The 10,515-nt window shown below is 33.0% G+C and overlaps 1 pseudogene; it reads right to left on the reverse strand.

Annotated features, from left to right (window-relative positions):
• Positions 1-7,833: 7,833 nt before the first annotated feature.
• On the reverse strand, positions 7,834-9,057 carry LOC122217140 (annotated as a pseudogene).
• Positions 9,058-10,515: the final 1,458 nt, after the last annotated feature.

Here is a 10,515-nt window from a genome sequence, read left to right on the forward strand (position 1 = left end):
TACCAGAAATTAAGACTGAGGAAATTGCAATGAGTGATAGGTATATTAATATTGGGAACATCGTTCTAATGTCCTTTTGCAATACTTAACGGAATTGGAAAAAGTGAAGAATGTGAGTAATTAAAGTCATTTCTCAGATAAATCTAGAAGACTGCAGAACTCACATAAGTAGAAAGATTCCTTTGAGTTTGCTGTTGCAAGCTAAGAAATAGCCCTACTAATTATTAGAAATAAGAGAGACTGTGAGGAGATAATATAATGATTTATGGGCTTTCCTAATAATTTGGCAGAAACATGACCCAAATGCAGAACACTCATTTACAGGCCTTGGGTGCATGAGATTTAATAATTTTTGATACCAAGGAGTTAAATGGATAAACTTCAAGAGACTTCTTAGAAAATATCTGATGTTTAGTATGTAATCCTGAGCTATCCTGTGACAAAGAAAAAAGTTTTCATTTTAATGGAGGAATACTGTTTTTGTTTGTTTCAGCTCAATAAATTCTGTTCAGTAAATTAGATTCTTAAATATGTGCTTATATACTGGGCATCAAATAGTTCTTTAATAAAGCAGACATTAATATTCTTCATTTTTCCTCCTTCCTTCTTATTAGTTGCCATATTGAGCACCTCCTCGATGGCGAGAATTGTGCTAGTGTTTTAAAATACACTAAAAATATCAAAACATCTCAAGGAGTTTCAGGAATATTCTGCACATGAGGAAATATTTGTTTGTTGACAGTGAGAGAGAAATAAAATGCAGTCCCTTTCTTTATGATTCTCATAGTCTAGTGAGAGAGTATTTGCATAAATACGTATTTGCGGAAGCATGAAAATTTTGCTTTGGCTTTAGTATTCCTTTTTGGGAATTCTATACAAGTTGAGAAAATGAATTAAGAGCAGAATGCCACTATAAAATATCATGAGGAAGAAAGATTCCAAAACATCTATGATAAATCATCTGATACAAAAGATAGTAAGAAGAAAATTTAAATTAGAGAAAAATGATGTACTAAAAAACATATTTTGTTTTCACTTATCAAACTTGAAAATTTTTCCACAAGTGATTTAGAAATATTTTTTCTGATGCTTTTAAGCCTATCAAGTCAAATATTTTGAACAAAATCTTATTGAACTGAGTGCAGTAGAATGTCAATCATTTTCTGTGGATGAATTTCAAAGAATTTTTAGTTTAACCCAAGCTATAAATTCCAAGAAACAGAACTCTATCTTTGAAACTGGTGCAGCAACACTAGTTCTTGATTCACATTCTGCTGTATGTACCAACAAAGTGTGAGGAATATTATTGAATTGGTATTTTTCTTATTTTCCTAATAACAAATTTAGACATAAAGATACAACCATACATTTGCTTTAAGTTTTATTATGCTGAGTTGTGAAGGATTTAATTCTTCTCGTTTACTTGGTAAGAAACTTTTAGGTCTCACATAGCTAAAAACCGCATGAATCTGATTGATGAACTATTTATCAAATGGAAAATCAGTGAAACAAATGTCATACAACTGTGACTGACAATGAAGTAAATGTAGTGAAACCTAGGAGTGACATGTAAATAAACAGATGATGAGTATTTTTTCACATTCTTCAATTGTATGTTAGAGTAATTATAACACATTCTCATGTAACAAAAGTACTGCCCTTAAGCAGGAAAATACTTACCACTACTTAATCCAGACACATTTATAAGATATAAAATAGATGATGGAACTGCTTTGTCAGATATCAGATGTTCAAACAAGATGGAATAGAAGTGATCACATTTTTTAACGAAGAGTGAATTAAAGATTTAACACCATACTCTGCCAATAACAATGCCAACTTTCAAGACAGCTTGCTTATAGAGAACATAGTTTATTTGTTGGAATCTGCTAAAGAAATAACCAAATGAGTGTGACTTGAGACCAAAAGTATTTCTTACATTCTGTCTGCTCTAAGGAGTCTCCCAAAAGTTTGCTTCACAGAACATGCTAAATTAATGTGCATGGAATGAAAGCTGAGATGCATGTGGGAATTTGGAGGTTTGTTATATTGAAACCAATTAAATTTCTCCATTGCTATATTTTTAGATCCAAGATTAAAAGAAATTTTATCTCAGGCAGTAAGTGTAAAACAACAGCTAAGCAAAAATATTCCTGATAAAATAATATGTGAAGACATTTTTAAGTCTTCTGAAAATAGGCAGAATCTTCTTTAAGCAGTGCAAACAACTCCAATTTGAGAAATTGATTTGATGAAATTACAGGAATTGAAGAGCTGATAAATCTCTACCTAGATGATAAAAGACTTTCAAAGTTAGTGGCAAACATTATCATCAACAGTATCCTACATTGACAGAATTATCCCCCAAACAATTGCACACCTACCAACCACACTGAAAGTGAGTGAAGTTTTCCAAATTAAAATTTCAAACTATTTGAATTGATATTTACATGGTTAGGAGTGAAATTATAATTATCACTTAGGGAAATTTGAAAAAATTTTAAAGTCTCATCACTTCATTCTATGATGGTATTAGTTGGCCTCCCCTAAATATTGATTTTAACATTCAACTATTTGGCATTCAATCAAAAAGTGTATTGAGGGCATATCTATAATTTCAATGTGGTACACTAATCTGCATTAGTGTATTTATTACTAAAATTATCAGGTAATAAATAGAGTAGGCAGTAGATTCTGTGGTAGGAAATCAAGAAAAGCTCTATACCAGTGTTTTGAATAACAGTTTCTCAAACAGCAGTCACTTTTATAATAGTATTGAGAAAGAAACAAGGAATAGTGATAACCAATTTGACACAAAATTAAGAGTTACTACAGTTATATTTACAACTGTAATAAAACTGTATTATTTTTGTATAGGTATCATTATGTCTTCTGTGTTGATTGTACAACCAGTCAAATATGTGTTATAAAATGTGCATATTTAGTATAATATATGTAATGCATTGCATTTGAATATTTATGTGAATGTTTAGTTTTACCATTAAAGGAAAGAGGACAGTTTTATTTATACCAATTGTGAATTATCAAAGATTATATACATACTTTCATATTCTGGGAAATACTAATAGTTTTTTCTTTTTAGGCTCAAGAAATAAGTTTTCCTCTCCTGTGATCATTGGAATTTATGAGTTGTCAGGGTCTACGAATTAAACCTAGGTAAAATAGTACTGTTATAATTTCTCTTTATTAAAGGAGAAACTTCTAGTTGTTTTCCTCTATAGACAGGGCAGATAGAATAAGGGGGAAAAAAAGAAAGATGAATATAATTTTTACCAGTTGACTTCCAGTTCTAATCACACAGTCCTCTCTAGTATGAAAATAGGCAGAAAGAAGACTGGAATCAGCATTCCATACCCCATCCAAAGGAAGCCAATGGGGCTTCTGCTCTCGACTGGTACAAGGAAATGTTCAGGTAGTGTTAGCACTGGTGAAACAGTGTAGAGGTCCATTATATGATTTGCTACCTAAAGTGACTTTAGAGTGTCATTCAGAGAAAACAACTTGTGTGGATCTAACCTAGTTCTTCCAGTGTGAAGTTCTGTTTTTGTAGTTTTTATTTATCCTTTAAAATTCTAGCATAATTAACATAGTGTTATATTAGTTTTCAGGTGTAAAATATAATGAGTCAACAGCTCTCTAAAATATTTGGCACACATCGTAAGGATACTATGATTTTTTTTAAGTTTGTTGATTAGTTTTTTAAGATTTTATTTTAATTCCACTTAGTTAACATAGAGTATTATTATTGTTATTAGTTCCAGGCATACAATATAGTGATTCAACACCCTGTACTCATCATGACAAGGGCACTCCTTCATCCCCATCACCTGTTTCTTTTTGTTTTTTGTTTTTTTTTCCCATCACCTGTTTAACCCATCACCCTACCCCCTTCCCCTCTGGTAAACATCAGTTCTCAGTAAATAAGAGTGTGATTCTTGATTTGTGTCTCTTTCACTCTGTTATTTTTTTCCCCTTTGCTATTTGTTTTGTTCTTTTAAGTTCCACATATGAGTGAAATCATACGGTATTTGTCTTTCTCTGACTTTTTACACCTAGCATTATGTCTTTGTAAATGGCAAGATTTTATTTTTATGGCTGCATAATATTCCATTGTATATATAGTGGAATATATATATATTGTATATATATATATACAATATATATATATGTATATGTATATATACATACATACACCCCATCTTCTTTATCCATTCATCAGTCAATAGACTCTTGGCTAGTGTCGATAATGTTGCTATAAACATCAGGGTGCACATATCCCTTGAAATTAGTGTTTTTCTATTTTTGGGTAAATACTCAGTAGTAGTATTGCTGGATCATTAGGTAGTTGTATTTGTAATTTTCTGAGGAGCTTCGGTACCATTTTCCAGAGTGTCTGCACCAGTTTGCATTCCCACCAACAGTGTAAGATGACTCATTTTTCTCCATATCCTCATCAACACCTGTGGTTTCTTGTGTTGTTGATTTTACCCATTCTGACAGGTGTGACGTGCTATATCATTGTGGTTTTGATTTGCATTTTCCTTATGATAAGTGATTTTGAGCATCTTTTCATGTGTCTGTTGGCCATTTGGATGTCTTCTTTGGAAAAATGTCTGTTCATGACTTCTGCACATTTTTTAGTGAGTGTTGAGCTTTATAAATTCTTTGTATGTTTTGGATACTAACTCTTCATAGGATATGTTATTTGCAAATATTTTCTCCCATAAGTTGTCTTTAGTTTTGTTGATTGTTTTCCTCCCTGTGCAGAAGCTTTTTATTTTTAAATAGTCCCAATACTTCATTTTTTCTTTTGTTTCCCTTGCTTCAAGAGACATATCTAGAAAGAAGTTACTATAGCCAATGTCAAAGAAATTACTGCCTGTGTTCTCTTATAGGACTTTTATGGTGTTAGGCCTCACATTTAGGTATTTGATCCATTTTGAGTTTATTCTTGTGATGGTGTGAGAAAGTGGTCAAGTGTCATTCTTTTGCATATTGCTGTTGAGTTTTCCAAATTCCATTTGTTAAAGAGACTGTCTCTTTCCTATTGGATTTCTTTCCTGCTTTGTTGAAGATTAATTGACCTTGTAGTTGTGGACTTCTTTTTTAATATTCTGTTCTATTGATGTACGGGTCTGTTTACTTGTTTTACTATGGGTACTTACCAGTACTCTATTTACATACTTTACTATGGGTACTTACCAGTACCATACTGTTTGATTATTATAGCTTTGTAATATAGCTTAAAGTCCAGAATTGTGATGCCTTCAGCTTTGTTCTTTTTCAAGATAGCTGTGTCTACTCAGGGTCTTTTGTGGTTCCATACAAATTTGAGGATTGTTTATTCTAGCTCTGTGAAAAAATGCTGGTGGTATTTTGCTAGGGATTGAATTAAATCTGTAGGTTGCTTTGGGTGCTATAGACATTTTTAAAAATTTTAATGTTTATTTACTTTTGAGAGAGAGACACAGAGTGTGAGTGGGGGAGGGGCAGAGAGAGAGGGGATACATAGAATCCAAAGAAGGCTCCAGGCTCTGAACTGTCAGCAGAGAGCCTGATGTGGGGCTCGAACTCACAAACTGCGAGATCATGACCTGAGCCAGTCACACGTATAACTGACTTGAGCCACCCAGATGCCCCAGACGTTTTAACAATATTCTTACAATCCATGAACATGGAATGTCTCTCCATTCATTAGTGTCATCTTCAATTTCTTTCATCAAGATATTATAGTTTTCAAAGTAGAGGTCTTTCACCTCTGTGATTAGATTTTTCCTAGGGATCTTGTTATTTTGGATCTAATTATAAATGGGATTGTTTTCTTAATTTCTCTTTCTACTTCATTATTGGTATATAGAAATGCAACATATTTCTGTACATTAATTTTGTATCCTGAAACCTTACTGAATTCATTTATCAGTTCTAGCAGTTTTTTTGGTGGGGTCTTTAGGGTTTTCTATATACAGTATCATATCATCTGCAAATAGTGAAAGTTTTACTTTTTCTTTATTTATTTGGTTGCTTTTTATTTCCTTTTGTTGTTTCATTGCTGTGGCTAGGATTTCTAGTACTATGTTGAATAAAAGTGTTGAGGATAGACATCCTTGTCTTATTCCTGATTTTAGGGGAAATGCTCTCAGTTTTTCCCCATTAAGGATTATTTTACTTAAGGGTTTTTCATATATGGATTTTAGAATGTTGAGGTATGTTCCCTCTAAACCTGTCTATTTTGTTGAGGGTTTTTATCATGAATGGATGTTCTACTTTGTCAGAAGCGTTTTCTACATCTATTGAAATGATCGTATGGTTCTTATCCTTTCTTTTATTGATGTGACATATCACATTGATTGATTTTCAAATACTGAACCACCCTATAACAGAAGAATAAATCCCACTTGATCATGGTGAATTATTTTTCAATGTATTGTTAAAGTCAGTTTGCTAATATTCTGTTCAGAATATTTGTATCTGTGTTCATCAGGGATATTAGCCTGTACTTTTTTTAGTGGTATCTATGTCTGGTTTTGGTATCAGGGTACGGTTGGCCTCATAGAATGAATTTGGAAGTTTTCCCTCTTTTCTATTCTTTTCCAATAGTTTGAGAAGAATAGGTATTAACTCTTCTTTAAATGTTTAATAGAATTCACCTGTGAAGTCATTTGATACTGGACTTTTGTTTGTTGGGAGTGCTTTGATAACTGATTCAATCTCCTTGCTGGTAATCAGTCTATTCAAATTTTTTATTTTTTCCTGTTTCAGTTTTGGTATTTTCTATTTTTCCAGGGATTATCCATTTATTTTAGGTTGTTCAATTTGTTGGCATATAGTATTTCATAATATTCTCTTATAATTGTATTTATGTGGCGTCAGTGTTATCTCATTTGAGTCCTTTCTATATTTTGTCTTGATAAATCTGGGTAGAGGTTTATCAAATTTTTTGTTTTATTTTTTTTCAAAGAGATGGCTTCTAGTTTCATTGATCTGTCCTATTTTTGTTGTTGTTGTTTTCTTTTTTTGTTTGTTTCTATACCATTTATTTCTGCTCAAATCTTTATAATTTTCTTCCTTCTGGTGTTTTTAGGTTTTATTTTTTGTTCTTTTTCTAGTTCCTTTAGGTGTAAGGTTAGGTTGTTTATTTGAGCTTTTTCTTGTTTCTTGTGGTAGGCCTGCATTGCTATAAACTTCCATCTTAGAACTGCTTTTGCTGTATCCCAGAGGTTTTGGAGTGTTGTGTTTTCATTTTGATTTGTTTCTATGACTTTTCTTATATCTTCTTTTATTTCCTGGTTGGCCCATTCATTGTTTAGTAGCATGCTATTTAACCTCCATGTATTTGTGATCTTTCTAGATTCATTCCTGTGGTTGAGTTCTAGTTTCATAGTGTTGTAGTCAGAAAATATGCATGTTATGATTTTTATTTACTTAAATTTGTCAAGATTTGTTTTGTGGACTATTATGTGATCTATTCTGGAGAGTGGCCCATGTCAATTTGAAAAAAAAATGTCTATTCTGCTTCTTTAGAATGGAATTTTCTGAATATATATGTTAAAACCATTCTTTCCAGTGTGTCAATGAAAGCCATTTTTTTTCTTGTTGATGTTCTGTTTAGATGATCTGCCCATTGATGTATGTGGAGTGTTAAAATCTACTATTACTGTATCATGATCAATTAGTTCCTTTATGTGTTTATTAACTTTTAATTTTTAAATTTTTTTAGCTTTTATATTTGAGTTTATTCTTCATTTAACTTAAAAACTATAGTTGAATATTGAAAACTATAGCAAGTAGTGAGCTATGATTATAATCCTTTACTCATTCACCACTACATATAAAATGCCAGCAGTGGTATTCACTGGCCCCATTAAGAGGTCTGACACTGAATACCACCCCTAGAATGATGTTCATCATCTTCATATGATTTTCCATTGTGATGGCACTTCCTTTCCTGATTTGGATCATAGTTCACCAGTTCCACCTTCTCCATTTCATCGATCTCTTTTACTTCCTTCATCTCGAGTAGGAGTTTTTCCAGATAAGGGAGATTATCAGGAGACAGAGCTATTCTCAGGAAAGTTTACCTTAAATTGCATGATTAGGCAACCCTTTTCATATGGTCTATGATAAATTGGCATGCCTTCATTTAGCATATCCTTGATGTTTCCATACTCGAAAGTCTGACCAGGATGAGAGGTGGTGAGGATGGTTCAGTTGTCAAGAGTAGATATTGACTTTTGAAAGTCACACAGTGTTTCAACCAGTTGTATATCCATACACATGAAAAGGTCTTCTTGCTCAATAAAAACATCATGGTCCATTTGGTCTAAAATAGTGATAATATCCCTTGGTTCCAGTGCTGCTTCTTGGTCTCCTTCACTATGGAATGTTATCTTCTGGCCATCTTTCATGCCTTTGTTAATAGGAATTTCTAAATCTTCTCTTGAACTGCAGCTTTTTTTTTTCCTTCCACTGCAGCTTTTACATCTATCTTTACAAATGATCCATTCTCCATGGCCTGGTACTCCATGAACACAGATTGGATTTGCTGAACCATTCCAGGTTCTATTTAATGAATTCTTATTTGCATTCCAGTACTTTGGTAATTGGGACAACATCATTACCACCTCAGTCCTCACATTTGTCACAAATCATGTTCTTTTGCAGAGCTAGTTTTCTTGTTGCACCATTATATAAATATAAGGCTATTGAGAATGATATACAACATTTTTACCTCTCCTTTCTCTCTGCATCCTTCCTCCTCCTCCAAAAAATGTATTAAAGTTCTCCATGGGGGAGCCAAAACTACCACCAGCTCCACCTTCTTTAATTACCTGTTCTCCTCCTTTGTCATTTAATTCCCTTTTCTTTGCATCAAACAGCACTTCATAAGCTTGAATCTCTTTAAACTTCTTTCCTTCATTTGGATTTTTATCAGGGTGGTACATCAAGGCCAGTTTCCTGTAAGCCTTTTTTAATTCTTCCTAGGTGGCATTGGGTTTGACTCCCAAAAACATCATACTCAGTGGTTTCTTTCACCATTTTCTACAGCTGGTGAGTGGGCTGAGGCCAGTGTGGGGGAGGAGGAAGGATGCAGACAACTCTGGCAGCCACCACTCTTCCCCTTCTCCCTGAACATTCTCCAAAGTTCCCTGTTAATAATTGTTTAATGTATTTGAGTGCTTCTATGTTGGTGCATAAATATTTACAATGCTTATATCTTCTTGTTGGGTTGTCCCCTTTATTATTATAGAGTGTCTTTTTTTTGTCTCTTGTTACAGTCTTTGTTTTAAAGTCTGTTGTGTCTGATATAAATATTGCTACTCTGGGTTTCTTTTGACATCCATTTGCATGATAGATGTTTCTCCATCCTCTCGCTTTCTATCTGTAGGTGTCTTTAGGTCTAAAATGAGTCTTTTGTAGGCAGCATATAGATGGGTCTTATATTTATTCACTCTGTCACCCCATGTCTTTTTATTGGAACATTTATTCCATTTACATTAAGTACTTATTGATAGATATGTATTTATGGCCATTTTATTATTAGTTTTGTGGTTGTTTCCGAAGATATTTCTGATTGTTTCTTGTCTTTCTTTCATATTTTGCTGATTTTCTTTAGTGACATATTTGGATTTCTTTCCTTTTATTCTTTGAATGTTTATTAATGTTTTTTCATATATAGTTACCATTAGGTTTGTATATAAACTCTTCTGCATATGGCAGTCTCTATTAAGTTGGTGGTCATTTAAGTGTGTACCCACTCTGTTTTCCTCTCCTCCCCACATTTTACGGTTAGGTTATTATATTTTTATATCCTGTTTTGTGAAATCCTTGACTGAATTTTTAAAGAAATATTCATTTCTATAGATTTTGTGTTTCCTACCTCTATCCTGTCACTTTTGGTGTGTCTTTTACATTCTAAGTGTCCCCTTTAATATTTTTTGCAGGGCTGGTTTAGTGGTCATGAAGTCTTGTCATTTTTATTTGTTTGGGAAACTCTTTATCTCTCCTTCTGTTCTGAATGATAGTCCTGATGGATAGAGCATTCTTGGCTGCAGATATTTCCCATTCAGCACTTTAAATATATCATGCCACTTGCTTGCTAAGATATTGTTGAAAAATCTCCTGCTAGCCTTATGGGTTTTCCTGTGTAAGTTACTTTGTAAGTTACTGACTTCTTTTGTCTTGCTGCTTTTAAATTTTTTATCACTATACTTTGCCAGTTTAATTACAATATGTCTTGGTGTGGTTCTGCTTTTGTTGATTTTGATAAGAGTTCTGTACCTCCTGGATTGGGATATCTATTTCCAGATTAAGGAAGATATCAGCTATTTCTTCAAATAGATTTTCAGTCCTCTTTTCTCTGTCTTCTTCTTCTAGGGCTCCTATAATATGAATGTTATTAGACTCAATTGAATCACTGAAATCCCTAAGTCTGTTTTCATTTTGTATAATTCTCTCTCTCTCTCTCTTTCTCTCTGTCTCTCTCTTTAGCTTGAT

This window comes from Panthera leo, chromosome B1, assembly GCF_018350215.1.
Source record: "Panthera leo isolate Ple1 chromosome B1, P.leo_Ple1_pat1.1, whole genome shotgun sequence".
Taxonomy (NCBI): domain Eukaryota; kingdom Metazoa; phylum Chordata; class Mammalia; order Carnivora; family Felidae; genus Panthera; species Panthera leo.